This window comes from Aquarana catesbeiana, linkage group LG05, assembly GCF_042186555.1.
Source record: "Aquarana catesbeiana isolate 2022-GZ linkage group LG05, ASM4218655v1, whole genome shotgun sequence".
NCBI lineage: Eukaryota > Metazoa > Chordata > Amphibia > Anura > Ranidae > Aquarana > Aquarana catesbeiana.
The window spans coordinates 191039880-191064429 of NC_133328.1; positions in this window are offsets into that span (position 1 = coordinate 191039880).

Consider the following 24550-nt stretch of genomic DNA (forward strand, 5'->3'; position numbering starts at 1 on the left):
TACAACTAAAAAAGATCACAGAATAAAATCCTTAATATAGTAAATCTTTGTATCTATATAATAATGGGCTCCCTCCAGTGGCGCATATCGGTACAGCACACCATTGACAATACATTCATATCATTAACTTAATGTTATCAGCTATGTGCTAATCTCTATGTTTTGATCCCGCTGCATTACTAATTAGGCAAGTGTGACTTTATGCTGGATCTTGATAGTTTATAGTGTGCTGATAAACACTCCCATGACTTTAAAGATAAATAAAACAATTTAAAAAATATATAAAAAATAAAAATATATAAGAATAAATTGTGATTTAAACTAAATATCCCAGGACTGTATAAATGATAATAGTATTACACAGAGAAATTTTCAGTATTATTAACTAATATAAAATTGTTTAAGAGCCCGATACGGTACAGTAGTATTTAACACCAATAAAAATAAAATATATAAAAAATATAAAAATATTAAAATTAAGTTTAAAATATATATCCATAGTGCTATATTTAGTAGTCTGATATAAAACAATTAATATCAAATTCAATATTGAGGCCTTTTGGCGCAAGAGTACCCATCTCATATATCCATTTTGATTCGGCTTGACTCAGTTCTCTGATCTTATTTGAACCTCTCCAGTGGGGTTTGTATCTCTGTATTGCCCAAAATTTTAATTCTGTGGGGTCTCTATTGTGGTGCGTGGCAAAATGTTTAGAGATACTATGCTTCGGGAAAGCTTTTTTTATGTTTTGTATATGTTCCCTTATTCTTTTCCACATAGGCCTTTTTGTTCTGCCAATATATTGCAATGAACAAGAACACTGCAAGACATAGACTACACCTTCAGTCCTACATGATATAAAGTCCTTGATGTCAAATTCTTTTTTGGTGCTGGTTGATGTAAATTTCTGGCATTTTTGGCCATTTTGTTGGGTATTTTTACACGCATAGCACCTCTTACAAGGGAAAAACCCTTTCCCTTGAAAGAAGGATAATTCTGTAACACGTTGATAATGAATTTCAGTGCACAACATAAAAAAATGGAAAAAATCATCAAGAAATACCAACATTAAGAGATCTGATAGCAAAGAATGTACCGGAACCACCTAAACATGTTACAGAATTATCCTTCTTTCAAGGGAAAGGGTTTTTCCCTTGTAAGAGGTGCTATGCATGTAAAAATACCCAACAAAATGGCCAAAAATGCCAGAAATTCACAAATTGTGTTTTCCTATCTAGCACTCAGCAGTTACTGATATTTGATGTTTTATGTATATTATTTAGATCTCGGATGAGACTTTTCCCTGAAATGAAACTATATCCCCTCAAACAGACTGATCATCCCAACCACCGACAACGGATCCACACGGGCTTCACCAGCACAAGACAGACTCACAGCAAAGGATCAGTTTACATCTGAAAACTACAAACCCCGATAATACCTATCCGAAGTCAGGCTTCAGTGTTTTTTTCTCTTTCGTTTACTGGCTTAGGTAATGTTCTTTGATCTATGTATTAATGATCATGATATGGTTAGATGTTATAGTTCTACTAGGGTCAGGATTAGAATTCATATGTATGGGCACAGAGATTACCAAACAACAATACTACATATTTAATGTTAACATGAAATTTCCATAAATCACTTGACCTGTGCTGTGACAGGCTCCCCCTTACTTTCAGCCCTGAGCATAGCAAGCACTCAACGCTGAGCAGTCTGACGTTCACCACCCCCCCTATCCTTAGATAGTAACCACCCTCCACCTCGTTGATGCTCCTCTGTATATCCTCTCGCCATAGGACTCAAACCTCCACTATGCCCGCACACTACTTAGTCAAGATATTGAGATTTAGTAACATGACAATACACTTAACACTGATGTCAGGTGGAGTACATTTTATCACACTCGTATGGAGAGGGTGGCTGTAATTTTAAGATACATCCATACTACTATGCACACGCAGAATACCACACCTCCCTTCAACCTAGCTACATATGTATGGTCTCTGGAGATTTCTGCTTATGCAATGGTTCATGCCTATACACTTCTCAAATAGATGGGATGCAGTTAACAGACGAAATGTTGAAGGGAGACGAGGGAGGGGAGGGTAGGGGGACGAATAAATAAATAAAAAAAAAAAAAAAAAACACCAGAAAGTAAATAATAGGGGGACACGGTTCTACTATGGAATATTTGTGATCAATCTGTAGGTGCATATAACCAAGTTTTTGTTGTTTGACTCGACATGTTATAAAGCTCCCTTTTTGCATTGTTCACATAAAGGGGAAGTTTCACAAACCGTAGTTTGACCTGCTGTATATATATACTTTAACTCATGAGGATTACCTTATCTTTGACACCTATCACAAATCTGTGTATAATTCTATCATCCCATCGAGTCCACTATTGATACTAGAGTTATCGTGACGACACTTGACCCTTTGACACCTGATACCTGAGGTTTCACTTATTGCATTCATCCGAGGGCCTCTCTACCTTTTTCACCCCCACTACTAACTCGTTTGCTCTATTTATCTAGGTGGTTGCCAGTGCAAATCAGGCTGATACCTATATATAATCATATTTATACCATTTCATACGACACCCTCCACCCATGCGACTCCATGGATCACAACGGCGGGATAAATCCCCTTTACGTAGCTCACAAACTATCTCCTTCATTCGATACTTCCCAACCCCCACACAGTGCAGTAAGGAGATCCAGATTTGGTTCTGGACTGCTTTCCAGAGATAAAGCACTGTACAGACCTGACCTATCTCGTTATAGAATAGGTTAGTTAAGTACTCCCCTTTTCCTTTCCTTTATCCTCGCCCGCCTTCCCTTGCTCTTCTCTTTCTGAAAAGTCACACTATCTGTACTGTATTTCTTTCGTAGGAATTTCCATATTGCTGGACTCGCTCTTGAATAGGACGCTTACACTTACCCACTGACATGGCAGCTACAGATTCCTATAAACATGGGGCTTACGGCCCTCATAGGCCTCAGACGGATTTACAGATAAAACTATGCTCACTAAATTTTAGAGGATTGAACACTCCAGAAAAAAGGTCCCAACTCTTATATACATTACAGAAACACAAAACGCAAATCGCATTCATCCAGGAAACTCATTTTCGCACTGACAGTATACCCAAACTTGGTACTATGCGTCCAATGACACATCAAAAACAAAGGGTGTTGCGATATTAATATCAAAAAAACTGTCCCTTGCTAATTTCGGAAACCAAACAAGACCCTAATGGCAGATACTTATTTCTCAAAGGAACGTTACACAACAAACCCATCACCTTGGCAAATATCTACTCTCCTAATAAACAACAAGTCACGTTCTTTCGGGAAACACTACAATCACTCCCCAAATTTTATTCAGGGGTTCTTGTGGTGGGTGGCGACTTCAATGTAGCACTAAACCCGCAACAAGATTCATCCACGGGTACGACCTCACTTCCTTACAGAGCGCTCAGAGCAATTAAGAAACAATTACAGGAATTGACCCTACATGACACTTGTGGCGCATATTACACCCAAACAATAGGGATTTTACATTCTACTCATCCCCCCACAACAAGTATTCCAGAATCGACCATTTTTTCATTTCCCAAAATAACTTACCCCTTCTCAAACAAGCGACCATAGACCCTATGATACTCTCTGATCATAATCCCATTTCAATTACATTGACTTTCTCATTGTCTCAACATGCCCACTCAATATGGCGATTAGATAGCTCATTATTGACGGATCCAGAAATCACACAACAAATCTCCACCCGACTCACCCACTACTTCCAGGATAATTCTTTGGACGAACCTAGACCGCCTACCATATGGGCTGCACATAGAAGATTTAATTTCCATAGCCGCTTTCCGAAATAAACAAAGACGAGCCCATATCACTGCTCTCTCATCTAAAATCCATGCACTAGAAAGGACACATAAATTATCTCTCGCCGCTAATTCCCTCGAAGAGCTTTTACAAGCTAGGGAAGCTCTTAGAGATGAAATGAACAAAGCACTAAGACGCAAATACATTCTAAATCACAAATTATATTACAAATTCAGCAATAAATCTGGAAAATTACTAGCTAAAGCATTACAACATAAGAAAGCAGCTTTTAACATCCATGAAATTAAGAATTCATCCAGGAAATCTTTTATATCCCCGGATATCATCGCCACTCAATTCATGAATTACTTTTCTAAACTTTACAATTTACCCCCCAGAAATGAATAATAACACTCACAGCAGACAGGAAGCTATATCTACCTTCCTTTCACAATACAGTGTACCACCTATTTCTACTGATGATTCCAAAACCCTTGATTGCCCCATTAATGTCGAAGAAACAAAGGCAGCATTGAAACAACTCAAAACAGTCAAAAGTCCCGGTCCGGATGGACTAACCGTCGGTCACTATAAGACATTTCAGGATATACTTGCCCCCCAGTTTACCAAAGCATTCAACTCGTTAGTCTCCTCTCCCCAAGGCCATAAAGACCTACTAGAGGCTCATACCACCCTAATACTGAAACCCGGCAAAGACGATACACTAATCACCAACTATAGGCCCATCTCCCTCCTAAATGTCGATTTAAAACTTTACGCTAAAATTCTCGCTAACAGAATACTCCCCATTCTCCCTAAACTTATTTCCCTTGACCAAGTCGGTTTTGTCCCTGGCAGAGAAGCCAGGCATAACATCATAAAAGCACTCTACATACATCATCATCTCTCCTCATCCTCCATCCCCAAACAACAAGGTTTTTTCTTATCGCTCGATGCGGAGAAGGAGTTCGACGGGGTGGCATGGGACTATACAGGCATTGGGGTTTCCCACACATTTCCTACAAATGATACTAGCACTATACTCCTCACCCACGGCCAGAATAAGAGTCAATGGTCACCTGTCGGACGCCTTCTCCGTTTCGAATGGCACTCGTCAGGGATGCCCATTATCGCCCCTTATTTTCATACTCACCTTAGAACCCCTTCTACGTAAAATTAGGGCAAATCCTGATATAAAAGGAATAGATATCAACACCAAACAATACAAGATTGTAGCGTACGCTGACAATATCCTTCCATTCCTTCCGGACCCTTTGATCTCCATGCCCAATCTACTAAAAGAATGTGCCTCTTTTAACACCCTATCCAACTTTAAAATCAATTTCACAAAATCCAAGGCCCTCAATATCTCCCTCCCACAGAGGTTGGTGATGCAATGGGAACCCCATGCCCTTACATATTTAGGAATACAACTACCGACCCATTTAGATGACCTTTATGATAGAAACTACTTACCGATATTCGCTAACATACAAAAGACCTCCTCAAATGGACTTCGGCCCAATTTTCCTGGTTTGGAAGAATTGCCATCATAAAGATGAATATCTTACCCTGAATATTGTATCTCTTACAGACGGTTACTATCAAATTACCCACATCTTTCTTCACCACATACAAGAAAATATGCCGGAACTTCATATGGGCCGCAAAATCCCCTAGACTGAGCTGGGAGAAAATGATCACCCCCAAAATAAAAGGAGGTTTAAGTCTTCCCGACATTCACAAATACCATTCAGCTTGCCACCTTACAAGGATAATTGACTGGCACATTCATAAATCCACTAAAGGTTGGGTAGATCTTGAAGATTCCTTTGCACCAGTTCCTATTGCCCATCTGCCTTGGATTGATACAAAAGCCACACCTAAAGAATACACCTCGCACCCACTGACGGGACCCACACTCGCCACTTTTAGACAAATATCCCAGACACTTTAATGGTGCCCATCCCCGGGACCGCTAACCCCCTTAGTAGACAATCTGGACTTTGAGCCTGGAGTACCATCACACAACCAACATCATACCCAGATAATACATCCTCTTAGAGCCTCACAATTTTTCCATAATGGAAATCTGCTTCCTTTTAATGCGTTACTCTCTCACTTACCAGACTACCACATACCGTTCTTCAAATTCCTCCAAATTAGGCACTTTGACACCCTTTGAAACGCCTCATGACATGGAGGTGAGGGGCCAATCCTTACATTGGTGGAGGGTGTCACGGAAGTCACCATATATTGTGCATCTCTTCACTCTCAACACTGGAAGCTTGTCTGTGCTTTCTTATCAGATTATGGACTTTCTCTATTAGTATTAAATTTGAAGCGCCGTACTGCCTTTTATAATTCTGATGTATGGGATTTGATATTTTGACCCTCAGTATTTCAGCTGCTTTTGCTTTAGTGATTACTGTTGCGCTGGTTGATTTTTCTCTTTTATGTAGCTGCCCACCAAGCCAAGAAACACCGGGATCCACCAATGTGGCTGCGACTCCCTGCAGGCTTGCTTGAGACCCACAGTAGGACTGGTTCAAGGACACAGTGGGATAATGTTATTGACAAGTTATGCTCAAGAATTTCCACATGTGAGCTGTTTACCTCTGGAATACATGTGTTATCTTCACATACTCCACTTAGTGGGCATTGCTTTTTCCCTTTGGTTTCCCTAGGAGCCACTTCTTCTCTTTCCAGTTGGCAGCCACGGTGTAGACCTAGGATTGGTTTTTCATGGACTGTCCCTTTTCATTTTAAAGACTGAAATCTCTTGGACTGATCATAGACAAATATTGCTCTTTCACTGGCTCTTTATCCTTTAGCTCAGTGCGCCACTCAATCTTTTCGAAGAAGCAGCATCTTTCAGTGGCAACATTTTGGATTTGTTCCAATTAACATGAAAACTCAAAAAGGTAGCAAAGTTATTTAAAATGGTTAGGGATATTGATATAGATGATACAGAATTATCAAGAAAGTATCAAGAATAACAGCATACGTTTTCCTTTAAAGCTGCCTACCCTTACACCTTTGGCTAAGAGGATGGTGCAACACTAAGGCTATGGGCTTCATAACGAGGGCAAACAACCATGGGGACAGGGGACAGCCCTGCCTTGTGCCCCTGGACACTTAAAAAATTGGAAGCGTTCCTCATCAGTTTTGATAGCCACTTCTGGGTGATCATTATAAGATATCAATCAATTGGAGAAAAAACTTTTGTGCTTAATAAAGTCTTCCTTTACAGGATTTCATTTTTTTTTAAACAAACACATTTATTTAATAAGGCTCCAGTAAACAAAAGTATAAACATGTGTTTCTCTGCACAGAGTAAAAAGTTTAAAATACAATTTACAATAGAAATCTATAAGATTAAGAGTAATGCCTCGTACACATGGTCGGATTTTCCGATGGAAAATGTCCGATCGGAGCGTGTTGTCGGAAATTCCGACCGTGTGTGGGCTCCATTGGACATTTTCCATCTGATTTTCCGACACACAAAGTTTGAGAGCAGGCTTTAAAATTTTCCGACAACAAAATCCGATCGCGTCAATTCCGACCGTGTGTGGCCTGTTCCGACGCACAAAGTGCCATGCATGCTCAGAAGAAATTCCGACACGGAACAGCTCGGTCTGGTAAACTTAGCGTTCGCAATGGATACAGCACTTTCGTCACGGTGCAATGTAAAAAATGTTTTAATACAGCACACTCTCTTCTTCTTTATAATGTGAGAAGAATTAAGTAATTTTGCTGCTCATATTCACACACACTTCTCACAAACTTATTTCTTTATTATTTATCGGGATTCCCTTAATATATTTTGATTTGTCACATCTGACAAAAATATGTTTGTGTTGTTTTTTTTTTTTTAAAGGCAGATTTATTTTTTATTTTAGGTTTGTATTTTTTCAAAGGCTGATCTTTGTGTTATTTTATTTTTAGTTTTACTCCAGAATATTTTTGTGTGTGTTTTGTGTGTCAAGTTACCACAACACCATTGATATCTTGTATTATTTAATCTCAAGGAGATTGTTTGGTGTTGGTGTCCCTTGTTAATTTCACATTGTATTTTTGAAATGTACCTTAATCCTCACAAACAAACTGTCCTTTTTGAAGGAAAACACACATAGGCAAGTAGAATTGAAACCAAAAATCCTTTATTAAGGGATCAGAACCAAACAAAGAGGGAGGCAACGCTGGATAAACAGGAGAAATTAGCGAAGCCTTCGACCCCCAAGGCAGACATCAATTCTTGAACATCAAAATTGGTGGCCTGAGGAGTCCATATGTAAGGAAGTGCAGTCTGGTCCAGAAGTCCCAGAGATCCGGAAAGCAGCAGATGACATCTGTGTCCCCAGGCTGTGGTACCACAAGAGGCTGTATCTTTTGGCCGACCAGACTGAACCCATGGCCATCTTTTTTTGGTCTTCCTTCCACTCTTCCTTCCTGACTGTGGCTCTGCTGTTGGAGATGTGGCAGGAGGAGGACTAGTAGGACCTGGAGGAGAAGGAGGAGGAGGACCTGGAGGAGGACCATGTGTGAGGTCACAAAGGTGGGTATCAGATGTTATTTGGGCCCTCAACCCCTTATTGAGAGCCTCCAAAATTAATGAGTTGTTGGCTCTCCTCCATCCGCTGCATTTTACAGGCAATTATGCCAGCAAAGTCCTCCTCCACAGTGTGCGGTGCTCCCAGGGCCTCTGTAGCCTTCCAAAAGAGGCCTATGGCAGCCTCCTCTAGGGTACTCCTCTTCCTGCCACTTTCTCTTTGCAGGTGGATGGGAGGGACCGGCATATCAGGCAGCCTGCTTGGCCCGGCCACCTCCTGGCTGAGACTTCCCTGTGTATGAAAAAGGGACATGGTTGTAATGTTTTGCATCATCAATCACAATCCTAAATTGGTACTCCAAACTAACATCTAGTTAACATCATTGATTGGACAACCTGAAATATTTAGAGGAATGCTATACCTGACTCAATCTGGGCTCCTCCACATGTTGTTGCCTGGAAGGCCCAGGTTGGGCGTCAGAAGCCTCAGCTGGGGGGGAAGGAAGCGTGGAAGGAAGACTGGAGAGTGATGACCTGGGTTCAGTCTGGCCTGCCAGAAAATGCAGCCTGTCATAGTAGCACATCCTGGGGACATATATGTCATCTGCTGCTCTGGATCTCTGCGAATCCTGGACTTTCTGGCGCTCCCTTGCATATGTGCTCCTCAGGCCACCAATTAGGATCCTCAAATATGTGATGTCTGCCGTGGGGATCACCTGCTTCACAATTTCCAACAATTGATCCAGCGCTGCCTTCCTCTTTGTTTGGTTCCTATAATGTGGGTAGTTGATCTCCCACAGACAAGGCAGCTCCCTGAACATGTCAATGAATATTGCCATGAAGTCTGTATCATTCAAGATATCCATTTTAACTGCAAGACACAACACAAGACAAACCCTAATGTCAGCCAAACCTCTCCTAATCTTGTTACAATATAGGCCTCAATCTAGAAGCAGTATAGGCCCAAGTTTGTCTCTTACCTTCGTTATTAGGATCGGCGCCTCCAATGCTCCTTCCTCCGCTCACAGATCGTACGTAATACGCACGCGTGTTACACTTTATACACACTGCGCATGCGTGTAACTCCGCCCGCCCCTGACGTTCTTTCTAGTCTATTCCCCACCCCTTTTCGTTCGGCGCAGTGGGTGAAGAGCACATGGCGGAGTCAGAACAGGTGCGTGCTAATTATAGCAACGAGGAGGAGGAAAGCCCGGATCCGGAAACGTCCCGATCCAGAAGGAGATGATTTAAGGCCACAAATATGTCCTTTGGTGACATGTTGGAGATGGTGGACATCCTGAAGAAGGCCGACTATGATGGAAAGTATGGACCTTACCCCAACCCCAATATCAGAAAGGCCAAGATCATGGCGAAAGTGGTCAAGAGTCTGCACCGGAATTTCGGGGTACGTCGATCAAAAGATCAGCTCAGGAAGTGGTGGTCGGACTTGAAATTAAGAGAGCCCGAGCAGTACCAAAAGATCCGGAGAGTACTGCAAAAAAGTAAGTAGTTGTGCTGTGTTCCTATTCTTTTTGTCTTTATTACATTCGTGCTGCTCCATATGCTTTTCTTAAGTGTTGTACAGTTTAAAATGGCAACTTTAATGTTCATGGGCCCATTATTCGTTTGTATCAAACATTTTTCTTTCAGCCTATAAAACACCATTGTTTAGGCCATATGCATTTGCCCACATTTTTTAGGGCCTACTTGTATGAAAAATATTTGGTTGTGTAGATGGGTTTGTTACTAGAATGAAATGCAAACTAGATTCTGTGTAAGGAGAGGACACTCAGCAGCTTTTTTCACATCTGGACGCTGGAGCACTAGTGTGGGACACAAGAACACCCTTTTTATTAGGGGGCCCACACAGGTGCTCCAGTGTATACTATAGGGGTGTCTCCATCTGTGAAGCTTGTACAAGACAGGTAAAGTATTGAAGCTTGACAAAGGACAATAAAAATGCTACATCTTGGAACTCTGCCCAAATAGACAATTGTACCCCACTTCCAAGCAATGTTTCATGTTTATATTTTGGCCATCAAATATCTGTGTGCTAATTATACCATTTTTGTTTTACATAGGGGAGAAAAGACTCGGAGGACACCCCTCATCCGAGGAGACCAGAGACCCCCCACCTCTGGAAGAAGGGGAAATACCCCCAACCCAAGCTGAGCAGGAGGAGGAAGAAGATGTGGTGGAAATTGACACCACAACAGGTGAGTGTCTGCGACCACAGGCTCAGGTAAGAGATGGATGCTGGCAGATTTTTGATACTTGTTTTTGTTTGCTTTCTCTCTTTTTAGGTGATCGTGATGTTGTGGATCGAGATCCTTTCACATCAGAAAGTGCCCAGATCCTGATCGGGGAGATCATGGGGTATAATTTAGAATTGGAAAACCTCAAGAAAAAAAATCAATGATGTTATTCAAAAAAATAATAACATCATTGATGTTTTGGGGCGAATTTAAAACCCCACAAAATCACTTTGTTTTTTTGTGTGCTACAATCTTAAAAATGTTTTAGCGATGTTTAGAAAAGCCAAATTTGGAGGATGCACATAGTGTGCCAACATGTGCTATCTGCCATCACGGGAGATCAATGGACGTGTTTTGGGGGTGCAACCCCTTCCCCAATAATAAAGTAGCTGTGAGGAAGGGGTTGCTCCCCCAAAACACGTCCCTTGATCCCCCGTGATGGCAGCTAGCACATGTTGACATTCGTAAATTGGTGTGCATCTGCCAAATTTGGCTTCTCAAGGGGTGACTTCACCCCATCTGAACGCAATATCAAACACAGTTCCTAAATACTCATGTCTGATATTGCCTTCAAGTTTTACCATATGTGAACTTTGTAAGTTCAAGATTTTTGTCTTTCTTGTTTGTTTTACCCATGCCTGTTTTATCTTAAATGGACATTTCTATTTTTAATAATGCCACCCCAAAAATTGTTGTACAACAAACATGTTGGTTTGTTTTAAAAACCTTTTCTAAATGCACATGTGATTGTGCAGGTATTAAAAAGATTGTTAATCAAGAATGTGTGGATTATTGTCTCAACGCTACAACACTTTTGTGGTAATGTAATTGCTGTTTTCTGTGAAAATGGGGGTTATTTCCTAAGGGCAAATCCTCTTTGCACTACATGTGCAGTTTCAGTGCAGTTTCAAGTGCACTTGTAGTGCAAAGTGTCTACGCCTTTAGTAAATAACACCCAACAGTGCTTTGTATAAAAGGTTACACAATCACACCATTTTCAGGACTCCCCACATTGCTGTTAGGGTCAGCTAAAACAAACACAAGCAGTAAATGTCACCAAAGATTAGCTTTTTTTGTTTTTATTTGATAAAGGTTTCACAAATTGTCTGGCATATTGATGGCCCCCCTACCCGCAAAGAACTCAAGGTATCTTAACCGGACATCATGGGCACTCAGGGAGGGCAAGCCAGGACAGCCACTTTCAAGCGCCGTCAGGGTTGTATCATGTAGAATTCCGGCCTCAGGCCCAACTGAGCCAGCATAGTTGGCAGAATGTTGCCATAAAAAGTTGTGTAGAACACAGCACGCCAGGATGATGTGATTCACTTTGTACTCCGCCATGTGTATGGGTGTAAGAAATAGGCGGAACTGGCTGGCCATGATTCCAAACGTGTTCTCCACCACTCTTCTGGCTCTGGCCAGCCGGTAATTAAAAACCCCCTGGTCCGGGGTGAGGGTCCTCATCGGGAATGGCCACAAAAGATGGTCCCCCAGCACAAACGCTTCATCCGCAACGAAGACGAATGGGAGTCCTTCCGCATTGTCTTCTGGAGGTGGCAAGTCCAAGCTGCCATTCTGGAGATGCCTGTAGAACTCTGTCTGGGCGATGACTCCACCATCGGACATCCGGCCATTCTTCCCCACGTCCACATACAAGAAGTCGTAATTAGCCGACACCACCGCCAACATCACAATACTATTGAACCCCTTATAGTTGAAATAGTATGACCCCGAGTTGGGTGGTGGGACGATGTGAACGTGTTTCCCATCAATTGCCCACTGCTGGGCAAAGTGGTAGGCCACAGTCTGCCATTCCTGTGGCGTGGAAGGAAACTGTTGAGGAAAGCAAAAAAAAAAAGTGTATTTTTGCACATAAACATGGCAAGCAGATTAGACACAAACATTCTTGGCCAACATCCAGATAACATTTATTAAGGGGAATTTTACAACACCAAAGTATAAGGTACACCTATCATATTCCCCCTCCCCCCACCCTCTCATGGGCCATTTCTAACGTTATAGTGGGGGGGGATCTTGGACAGGTAACCCTCTACACTTCATTGAGAGATGAATGCCTAAATACAGGGTATTACTTGGAACAGCCCCTCCTTAGTTACACTATTGGCAGCCCACTGGACAGGTAAGAAGTGTCATAATACAAAGATATAAATACACACTGTACACATTTGAGCACATTTGGACATTCTGCTATTACCTATCAAGATAATAATAGGATACAAAAACTTTCAATAGTACCATTTGAAAGTATACAGGCAGGCCTTTGCACTACATGCTTTGGGTAATTCATCCATACATCTGACCACAAAAGAGATGGGTATAGTGTGTATGGGTTTGGCAAAGTCAGCAGATAGATGATTGAGGATAGATAGAGAATTGGTATCAGCTGACTTAGCAGTTGGGGGGAGGGAGGGTAAATAAAAATGATTTGGGGACACCACAAAAAAATGCCTCTGGCACTCTGCCTGAATTTAAAGCACAAATCACATTTTAAAACATTTTAGGGGGTGTTTGGTGTAAAGCACTACTATGGAGCTGATAAAATACATTGTTAAGTGACTACATGAGGTGAATATAGGGCAGGAGAGTATGCTGGGGAGGTTATTGAAGGCAAATATGTATGAAGGACAAAAAAATAATTACAGAAAAATCCAGCATGCATGAGAACAAAGGGGACATTCACAGCATATTACAATCATGGTAATTAGGGAATGAGGAAAGAAATACAATATATTATCAAACATTCAATACAATAAAATGTGATATTAAAGGATAAAAATCTTACCTTCATATACTCCTTCTGTAGGACCTGGATGATGGCAGAACAGGTCTCGGGGATAATGATACCCAGAGCCTGGGGGGAGATGCCTGTCGAGAACTTCAAGTCCTGCAGGCTTCTCCCTGTCGCCAAGTACCGCAGGGTAGGGACGAGCCTCTGCTCCGCAGTGATGGCTTGCCTCATGCAGGTATCCTGCCTGCTGATATAGGGGGTCAGCAAAGCCAGCAGATGGTGAAATAAGGGGTCCGTCATCCGGAGAAAGTTCCTGAAATCATCAGGATTATTCTCACGGATCTCACGGAGCAAAGGCATATGAGAGAACTGGTCATGCTGAAGCAACCAATTCTTGGTCCATGAACTCCTCCCCACCCTGTTCATGGACTGTACTTGTGTCAAGGTCAGGACCCCAACACCAAGCCCCCGCACAGCACGAACTCTACGAGGAGTACTTATACGAAACATGGCTAGAAAACGGTCGGCTGCTAAGAACGAAGTAACAGAACGCACTGAAGAACAGCAAGGCCTGTGAAGAGCGACCTGAAAAACAGTAACGAACGAACAAGAACACAATGACTAATTAAAGTCACGCAGAACTTGCTTGCACGCACTGAAGAGCAGATACAAACCCACAAGCACAAACTGAACCACAGAAAACGATCTGAAAGCCACGAGTCTGAAAAAGCGCGAATCGTCTCTCACCAAACTTTTACTAACACGAGATTAGCAAAAGGAGCCCAAAGGGTGCCGCGCTTGGTTCTGAACTGGCCTTTTCTAGTCTCGTCGTACGTGGTTGACGTCACCGCGTTGTTGGCGATCGGAAATTCCGACAACTTTGTGCGACCGTGTGTACGCAAAACAAGTTTGAGCCAACATCCGTCGAAAAAAATCCTAGAATTTTGTTGTCGGAATGTCCGATCAATGTCCGACCGTGTGTACGGGGCATAACAGAAACAAATTAAATAACAGCAAGGTTGCTAAATTAAAAAAAGTTAGTCAGGTTGAAAAAAGACATGAGTCCACCTTGTTCAACCATATAAAATCAATTATATAATTAGAAAACCTCCATAGACAGAAACAGAAACCTTTACCCACAATTGATCCAGAGGAAGGTAAAAAGACTCCTATAAAGTATGGTCCAAATTCCTCCAGCAGGGGTGACTCTCAATGTAAGTGTATGTTTTCAGGCATTTTCTAGGACCTGAAACTCTACCCTAAAGAAGCTCATGTACTTATTTGAGCTTTGAGCAACAAGATTCAAGTGACACAATGCAATTTTTGTTTTGTCCACAATAAAGACCTGGCTGCCCTGCCAAGTTGTATTAGTTTGAGTTGTTCTCTGAGAGAAGTGACCTTACGTAGTTTCGACACTGTGGGGCCATACAATAGCCTTTGCTCCGCAGTAACCAAAGCGGATGTAAGGGACTGTATAAGTCTATTTCTATCTTTCTTTAAGCGAGAGCTTTCAGCTATGCAAGCACCTCGGAAAACAGTCTTGTGTGCCTCCCACAGCATAGAAAAGTCGGAGACTGACCCTAGGTTATATTGGAAATATTCTTCCAAATTCTTTGCTAAGATAGTATGTGAGACTTCAGATTTCAGGAGGTGATCATTTAAACGCCAATGACAAGATTTAGTGTAAGCTCGGGAAAGGTCTATCATAATGGGAGCATGATCCAACCATATAATAGGCGATATGTCAGATTCAACCACGTATGGGATGAGTGGAGCTGAAATAAAGAAATGGTCAAGACATAAATACATTTTATGAGCTGAGGAGTATGGATGAGGTTCGAGTTCGAGTCGAACTCATGTTTCCCGTGTTTAGAACAGTCTGACAGCAAAATGACATTTCAAAGGAAAAAAAGACATTTAAACTACTCGCGGCTATTAATCACAATACACATAAAAGTTAATTGATAAAAACGGTATGGGAATTCCCCACAGGGAAACCCCGAACCAAAATTAAAAAAAAAAATGATGTGGGGGTCCCCCTAAATTCCATACCAGGCCCTTCAGGTCTGGTATGGTTATTAAGGGGAACCCCGGCCAAAATTTAAAAAAAAAATGGCGTGGGGTCCCCCTCAAAATCTATACCAGACCCTTCAGGTCTGGTATGGATTTAAGGGGAACTCTGCGCCAAAATTAAAAAAAAACAGCGTGGGGTCCCCCCAAAAATCCATACCAGACCCTTATCTGGGCACCCAACCTGGCATGCCGCAGGAAAAGAGGGGGGAATGAGAGAGTGCCCCCCCTCCTGAACCGTACCAGGCCACATGCCAGGCCACCCGGTGACCCCGTCCCCCTCTGATGCACGGGGACTTGACAGGACTTCCCTGTGGCATTCCCCGTGACACCACAGGGAAGTCCCATCAAGTTACCGTGCGTAAGAGGGGGGCGGGGTCACCGGGTGGCCCTGCCCCCGGTTATTTAAGAACCGTCAGAAGAGGGGAAGCGTCACACAGTGGGAGCCTCCCTCCATGCCATCATGCCGGCCCGAGGAGAAGAAGGGAAGAAGACGCCGACGCCGCGGAGGAAGATGCCAGATGAGAACACCAGAGGAGGAACCAGAGGAACCCTCATGTGACCCAAACAGAGGTTTATAATTTCGCTGTTGCTGGCCAACTTTGCCCATGAGATGATCAGGGATTATGACAGTTGGTCAAGCTTACCTCCATAGCTATAAGTGGCTAAGATAGCATAACGGATGTCTCTGGGAGCAGACGGAACTCCAAGCTCACTTAAGGAACATATTAGGTGGAGTGGCTACCATTCATTCGGTAATTACATCTGCCAGTTTTGATGGTAACTGTTTGAGTAGTTGTGGGAGGGGGTAATATTCCCAGTGATGGGCCCCGTTCAGTGAATGTGGATTTGAATCACAGGTGGAATGAGAAGAGAGTGTCCGTGTGTATCTGGAGTCCCAAAATGGCCGCCGGCTTCTGTGTATAGGCCGAAGTCGCGGACTTTTCTAGAAGTAGCTGCTGGCCGTGTAAGTCCCGCCTCGTCCAGGCCCCATTAATTCCCCACTAATCTCTGTCGGTGTGTCAGTGGGTAGTCACTGTTAGGAATATTAGCTGTGTGGGGGAGAGGTAGGTAGCCCGTTACTCACTGTGTCCGCGGGAGGAGGACAGAGCTGGGACAGTAGGCCGTAGGCCGCAGAATGGCGTCAGGCCACGGGATGTCTGAGCTCACGACCAGGGAATCTTTAAGCAGTTCTCCCCTGCTGCAGATCCATCTAGTGTCCTTTATGGGGTGAGTTGTTAGTGAGCAGAGATGGGTCTTTTTCTGAGCCCCCGGATCGCAGTGTGCAGAACAGAGGGGGCCTGCAGACCTCAAGATGGCGGCGTGCCTCAAGCTCAGGGGCCAAGAAGCCAAACCGGAATGCACAGAACCGGGCAGATTCCAAGACAAGGAAGCAGCTGTGGTTGTAGGACACAATGTCCAGAGAGGTATGCCAGTGGTTTGGATGGTCACCAAGGTGAAACAAAGGGAGGATGGCAGTAGATGTTCGCTGGCCATGTGGAGCTTTGCACAAACACGTCTTCCCCACTGTGTGTTCGGACATGCCCCCTCTACACCTTCATTTGAGTCCAGCTGTGTTTGACTATACTGATTGGACTTGATTAGGAAAGCCACACACCTGTCTATATAAGACCTTACAGCTCACAGCGCATGTCAGAGCAAATGAGAAGCAAGAGGTCAAAGGAACTGCCTAAGAGCTCAGAGACAGAATTGTGGCAAGGCACAGATCTGGCCAGGGTTACAAAAAAATTCTGCTGAACTTAAGGTTCCTAAGAGGACAGTGGCCTCCATAATCCTTAAATGGAAGATGTTTGGGATGACCAGAACCCTTCCTAGAGCTGGCCATCCGGCCAAACTGAGCTATCGGGGGGAGAAGAGCCTTGGTGAGAGAGGTAAAGAAGAACTCAAAGATCGCTGTGGCTGAGCTCCAGAGATGCAGAGAAAGTTGTAGAAAGTCAACCATCACTGCAGCCCTCCACCAGTCGGGGCTTTATGGAAGAGTGGTCCGGCGGAAGCCTCTCCTCAGTGCAAGACACATGAAAGCCCACATGGAGTTTGCTAAAAAACACCTAAAGGACTCCAAGATGGTGAGAAATAAGATTCTCTGGTCTGATGAGACCAAGATAGAACTTTTTGGCCTTAATTCTAAGTGGTATGTGTAGAGAAAACCAGGCACTGCTCATCACCTGTCCAATACAGTCCCAACAGTGAAGCATGGTGGTGGCAGCATCATGCTGTGGGGGTGTTTTTCAGCTGCAGGGACAGGACGACTGGTTGCAATAGAGAGAAAGGTGAATGCGGCCAAGTACAGGGATATCCTGGATGAAAACCTTCACCAGAGTGCTCAGGACCTCAGACTAGGCCGAAGGTTTACCTTCCAACAAGACAATGACCCTAAGCACACAGCTAGAATAATGAAGGAGTGGCTTCACAACAACTCCGTGACTGTTCTTGAATGGCCCAGCCAGAGCCCTGACTTAAACCCAATTGAGCATCTCTGGAGAGACCTAAAAATGGCTGTCCACCAACGTTTACCATCCAACCTGACAGAATTGGAGAGGATCTGCAAGGAGGAATGGCAGAGGCTATCCAAATCCAGGTGTGAAAAACTCTTTGCTTTCCCAAAAAGACTCATAGCTGTATTAGATCAAAAGGGTGCTTCTACTAAATACTGAGCAAAGGGTTTGAATACTTAGGACCATGTGATATTTCAGTTTTTCTTTTTTAATAAAGCTGCAAAAATGTCAACAACTCTGTGTTTTTCTGTCAATATGGGGTGCTGTGTGTACATTAATGAGGGAAAAAAATGAAAAAAAAAATGAAAAAATGAATAAAAAAACTTAAATGATTTTAGCAAATGGCTGCAATATAACAAAGAGTGAAAAATGTAAGGGGGTCTGAATACCTGAATACTTTCCGTCCCCACTGTGTGTGTATATATATATATATATATATATATATATATATATATATATATATATATACACACAGTATATAAATAAAACACTTCTACTGTGATTTGGCAATTTGTATTTATACATTTTCCCTATCCAACTCCACTGTTATCAATACCCCCTGCTTTTGTTAAAGTCAGAAACTTTTAAAAGCATTCTATAAAGAAGAGTTTGTATGCTTGAATTCTCCAGTTTTATTCAGGACAGTCTATGTAAGGAATTTGGCTTCAGCACATGAAACTTGTAAGGGCATATGTAATATCTTTACAATAAATAAAATAAAATCACTTTTTATTACTGACTGCAAAGTACAAACACCAGTGGCAGACGCTCTACAGTAAGTGCCTTCCTGCTGACTTCTGTGTGCACAGAGCTTAGATCTTTATCCTCATTGAGCTCACAATGCTTCTATCCCCTGTGTAGCTTCTTCTTTTCTTCCCCATTCAGCTTTATGAGTTATATAGCTGCTTTAGATATTATTGTTCACAAGCAGTTAAAGCCCAACTGAACTTTCAAATTATTTCAGCTAAATATGTTCCAGAGCATTAAAACAGAAGGTGTGCAAAGTCTTGCAGTTTGTTCTTTTAAAAGGAGTGTATGATATAATGGTTCTAAACTCAAAAGTTTTTGTTTTTTTAACCTTCTTTCTCTGTTTTAGAGAAATGTCAAATTGCATGCCAAATCGGCGGCAATAGCTGGCAATGGCACCGTCCGAATCGGTGCGACGCCGCATTCGGTGCAATTTCCATTGACATCTGTGCAGGAACTCGCACAATGTCATTTTTGCTGTCAGTGTGAACCAAGGCTTAATGTAAGAAAAAAACACACTACTTGTTCTAGCTCACTTGTCTCTAAACACTTACAGTGCCTTGAAAAAGTATTCATACCCCTTTTTCCACATTTTGTCATGTTACAACCAAAAATGTAAATTTTGGGGGATTTTATGTGATAGACCAACACAAAGTGGCACATACTTGTCAAGTGGAAGGAAAATGATAAATCCTTTTAAAAATTTTTACAAATAAATATCTGAAAAGTGTGGCGTGCATTTGTATTCAGCCCCCTTTACTCCGATACCCCTAACCCTAACTAAAATCTAGTGGAACCAAATAGCCTTCAGAAGTCACCTAATTAGTAAATAGAGTCTACCTGTGTGTAATTTAATCTCAGTATAAATACAGCTGTTCTGTAAAGCCCTCAGAGGTTTGTTAGAGAACCTTAGTGAACAAACAGCATAATGAAGGCCAAGGAACACACCAGACAGGTCAGGGATAAAGTTGTGGAGAAGTTTAAAGCAGGGTTAGGTTATAAAAAAATATCCCAAGCATTGAACATCTCACTGAGCACTGTTCAATCCATCATTCAAAAATGGAAAGAGTATGTCACAACTGAAACCTACCAAGATATGGCCATCCACCTAAACTAACAGGCAGGGCAAGGAGAGCATTAATCAGAGAAGCAGTCAAGAGGACCATGGTAACTTTGGAGGAGCTGCAGAGATCCACAGCTCAGATGGGAGAATCTGTCCACAGGACAACTATTAGTCGTGCACTCCACAAATCTGGCCTTTATGGAAGAGTGTCAAGAAGAAAGCCATTGTTGAAAGAAAGCCATGAGAAGTCCCATTTTCAGTTTGCGAGAAGCCATGTGGGGGACACAGCAAACATGTGGAAGAAGGTGCTCTGGTCAGATGAGACCAAAATTGAACTTTTTGGCCTAAAGGCAAAACGCTACATGTGGTGGAAAATTAACACTGCATGTCACCATGAACATACCATCCCCACCGTGAAACATGTTGGTGGCAGCATCATGTTGTGGGGGTTCTTTTCTTGAGCAGGAACAGAGAAGCTGGACAGAATTGATGATGGGGAAAATGGATGGAGTCAAATACAGGGCAATCTTAGAAGAAAACCTGTGAGAGTCTGCAAAAGACTTGAGACTGGGGCAGAGGTTCACCTTCCAGCAGGACAACAACCCTAAACATGCAGCCAGAGCTACAATTGAATGGTTTAGATCAAACCATTTCATGTATTAGAATGTCCCAGTCCAGACCTTAATCCAATTGAGAATCTGTGGCAAGACTTGAAAATTGCTGTTCACAGACACTCTTGATCCAATCTGACAGAGCTATTTTGCAAAGAAGAATGGGCAAAAATGTCACTCCCTAGATGTGCAAAGCTGGTAGAGACATCCCCAAAAGACTTGCAGCTGTAATTGCAGCGAAAGGCAGTTCTACAAAGTATTGACTCAGGGGGGCTGAATACAAATGCATGCCACACTTTTCAGATATTTATTTGTAAAAAATGTTGAAAGCCATTTATCATTTTCCTTCCACTTCACAATGATGTGCCACATTGTGTTGTTCTATCACATAAAATCCCAATAAAATACATTTACCTTTTTGTTTGTAAAATGGCAAAATGTGGAAAATGTCATGGGGTATGAATACTTTTTCAAGGCACTGTACCTGAGTCTTGTCACTGATCCAGCACTGTCCCACCTGTAGCAATGCTCTTCTATTTTCCTGGTCACACAGGAGACACTGCTCTCAGTTAAACTCCTGTGAGGAAGGAATGGGGGAGTGACTTGCCAGCATTGTGTGTGTGTCTATGGAAGCACATAACCTGCACGGGTGTCCCCACTTGGAGATAGAAAGAGCTGACAGCGTGGCGGGGGACTTCGAGAAGAGAAGATCGGGGATTACTCTGTGTAATATCATTGGTAGATAAGTATAACTTCTTTTATTTTAGTAAAATAAGCTTTTAATATCTTTTTAACCTCTTGATGTCCGGGCCATAGCCGAATGACGGCTACAGCGCGGACCTCAATTTCCGGAAGGCCGTCATATGACGGCCTCCCCTTTTCTCGCTTCCCGTGCATGCCCACAAGTGCGCATCGGGGAAATTCTGTGCTGGCTGTGTTCCTTGGACACAGCCAATCGCAGATCGCTGTAAATGGCTAATCACAGCAGCCATTTTCAGCGCGATCAGTGTGGTCAATGAGAGAGGATCTCAAATGTAAACATATGAGGTCATCTCTCATTGCCGGCTCTCTCTCCTCTCACAGAGACTACATGTGAGGAGAGAGAGGATCTGACAGCGATCTGTGAGTTTAAAAACACAACTTACAGTGCCAACAGTGCCCAAACAGTGCCCAAACAGTGCCCCATCAGTACAGTGCTGACCTGTGCCAATCGGTGCCCACCTGTGCCAATCTGCCATTGGTGATCAGTGTCCATCTGTGCACATGTTCACAATCAGTGCACATCTGTGCCACCTCATCAGTGTCCATCAGTGCCCACCTGTGCCACCTCATCAATGCCCACCTGTGCCACCTCATCAGTGCCAATCTGTGCTGCCTCATCAGTGCACATCTGTACAATCAATCAGTGCACATCTGTGCTGCCTCATCAGTGCCCATCTGTGCCACCTCATCAGTGCCCATCTGTGCCACCCCATATGTGCCGCCTCTTCAGTGCACATCTGTGCCACCTCATCAGTGTACATCTGTTCCGCCTCACCAGTGCCCATATGTTCCACCTCATCAGTGCCCACCTGTGCCGCCTCATCAGTGCACATCTGTGCAATCAATCAGTGCACATCTGTGCCGCCTCATCAGTACCCATCTGTGCCACCTCATCAGTGCACATCGGTTCCGCCTCATCAGTGCCCATCTGTGCCACCTCATCAGTGCCCACCTGTGCCAATCAGTGCCCATCTGTGCCGCCTCATCAGTGCACATACAGTGGGGATGGAAAGTATTCAGACCCCCTTAAATTTTTCACTCTTTGTTATATTGCAGCCATTTGCTAAAATCATCAAGTTCATTTTTTCTGATCATCCTTGAGATGATTCTACACCTTCATTTGAGTGCAGCTGTGTTTGATTATACTGATTGGACTTGATTAGGAAAGCCACACGCCTGTCTATTTAAGACCTTACAGCTCACAGTGCATGTCAGAGCAAATGAGAATCATGAGGTCAAAGAAACTGCCTGAAGTGCTCAGAGACAGAATTGTGGCAAGGCAAAGATCTGGCCAAACAAGATATTTGGGAGGCACACCTTCTCATTAAAGCTGGTGCAGCCATAAGACCATACAATAGAAGAAAAATTTTACAGCTCACACATGCAAAAAAACATTCACCTCCAGCAAAGCTAGTTTAAAAACACCTAAACATTCTCAAAAAACATTTTCAAAAATATGGGGATTTGGTCACACCATATTGCTATATGGTGCTAAGCCCACTTACTGCGACAAAGTACCCCATGATTAGTAGGTCCTACACTATCCATAGATTTGGGAGATCAAGTTTCTCTGAACCATGAGAGCTACACTCTTCTAAATGGGAGAATCTTGGAGGTCTCCACCTATGACACAAGTGGACACTAATGGGAGGTACTTAATGAGGGAGTAGGGTGCTCCTATCCCAAAAGGATTTGGTCAGAATCCATACAATACACAAACAAGATATTTGGGGGCACACCTTCTCATTAAAGCTGGTGCAGCCATAAGACCATACAATAGAAGAAAAATTTTACAGCGCACACATGCAAAAAAACATTCACCTCCAGCAAGGCTAGTTTAAAAACACCCAAACATTCTCAAAAAAAATTAAAAAAAAATATGGGGATTTGGTCACACCATATTGCTATATGGTGCTAAGCCCACTTACTGCGACAAGGTACCCCAAGATTAGGGATGAGCCGAACACCCCCGGTTCGGTTCACACCAGAACCTGCGAACGGACCGAAAATTTGCACGAACGTTAGAACCCCATTGACGTCTATGGGACTTGAACGTTCAAAATCAAAAGTGCTCATTTTAAAGGCTAATTTGCATGGTATTATCCTAAAAAGGGTTTGGGGACCCGAGTTCTGCCCCAGGGGATATGTATCAATGCAAAAAAACTTTTAAAAACGGCCGTTTTTTCGGGAGCAGTGATTTTAATGATGCTTAAAGTAAAAAAAAAAAAAGTGAAATATTCCTTTTAATATATTCCCCCTGGGGTGTTTATAGTATGCCTGTAAAGTGGCGCGTGTTTCCCATGCTTAGAACAGTCCTAGCACAAAATGTCATTTTTAAAGCAAAATAAGTCATTTAAAACTGCTTGCGGCTTTAATGTAATGTCGGGTCCTGGCAATATGGATGAAAATCAGTGAGACAAAGGGCATGGGTACCCCCAGTCCATTACCAGGCCCTTTGGGTCTTGTATGGATATTAAGGGGAACCCCGCACCTATATTAAAAAAGGAAAGGTGTGGAGCCCCCAGGCCCTATATACTCTGAACAGCAGTATACAGGCGGTGCAAACAAGACAGGGACTGTAGGTTTGTTGTTAAGTATAATCTGTTTTTAATTTTGAACTGGTATATTTTTAACGTGTTTAGCTCCAGCCAAAAAATCTATTTTAAGTTTTTTGGAAAACCTAGGGAAGGGTTATCACCCCTGTGACATTTGTTTTGCTGTCTGTGCTCCTCTTCAGAAGATTTCACCTCACTTTTTGTCCCAATGACAAACGTTTTTTGAAAATATGTTTTTTTTTGTGAAACAAGGATTGGTGATAAAGCATCAGTGGAAAGGAGAAAAGTTTTTCCCATATTAACACTTACAGAAGAGAATTTCCCTTCCTAGGGGTAGATTTCATCTCACTTCCTGTTGTCTCCTTCCATTTGCAAGTAGGAGTCATTTGTAAGTTGGATGTTTGAAAGTAGGGGTCTGCCCTATATACTCAGCAGAAATTTGGGCCTTAGGTTTGTTGTAGACACAACACTGTAAGCCCTCACAGGGCCCTGCTGTGAAATATTAGATCAAGAATTGTAATTACATGCCCCTGTTGAACAGGGGCAGAAAAATTGGACCTTTGGTGGTGGTGGTGGTGCTGGTGCCACAACACTGTAGGTCTTCCCAGATACTCTTGGTGGGTGCAGAAACAGGCCCTGCTGTGAAATATTAGATCAAGAATTCTAATTTCATGTCCCTGTTGAACAGGGGCTGAAAAATTGGGCCTTAGGCACTGGTGCTGCTGCCACAACACTGCAACCCCTCACAGATACTCTAGTTGGAGCGCAGGAACTAGCCCTGCTGCAAAGAATTGCATCAAAAATTGTAATTACACGCCCCT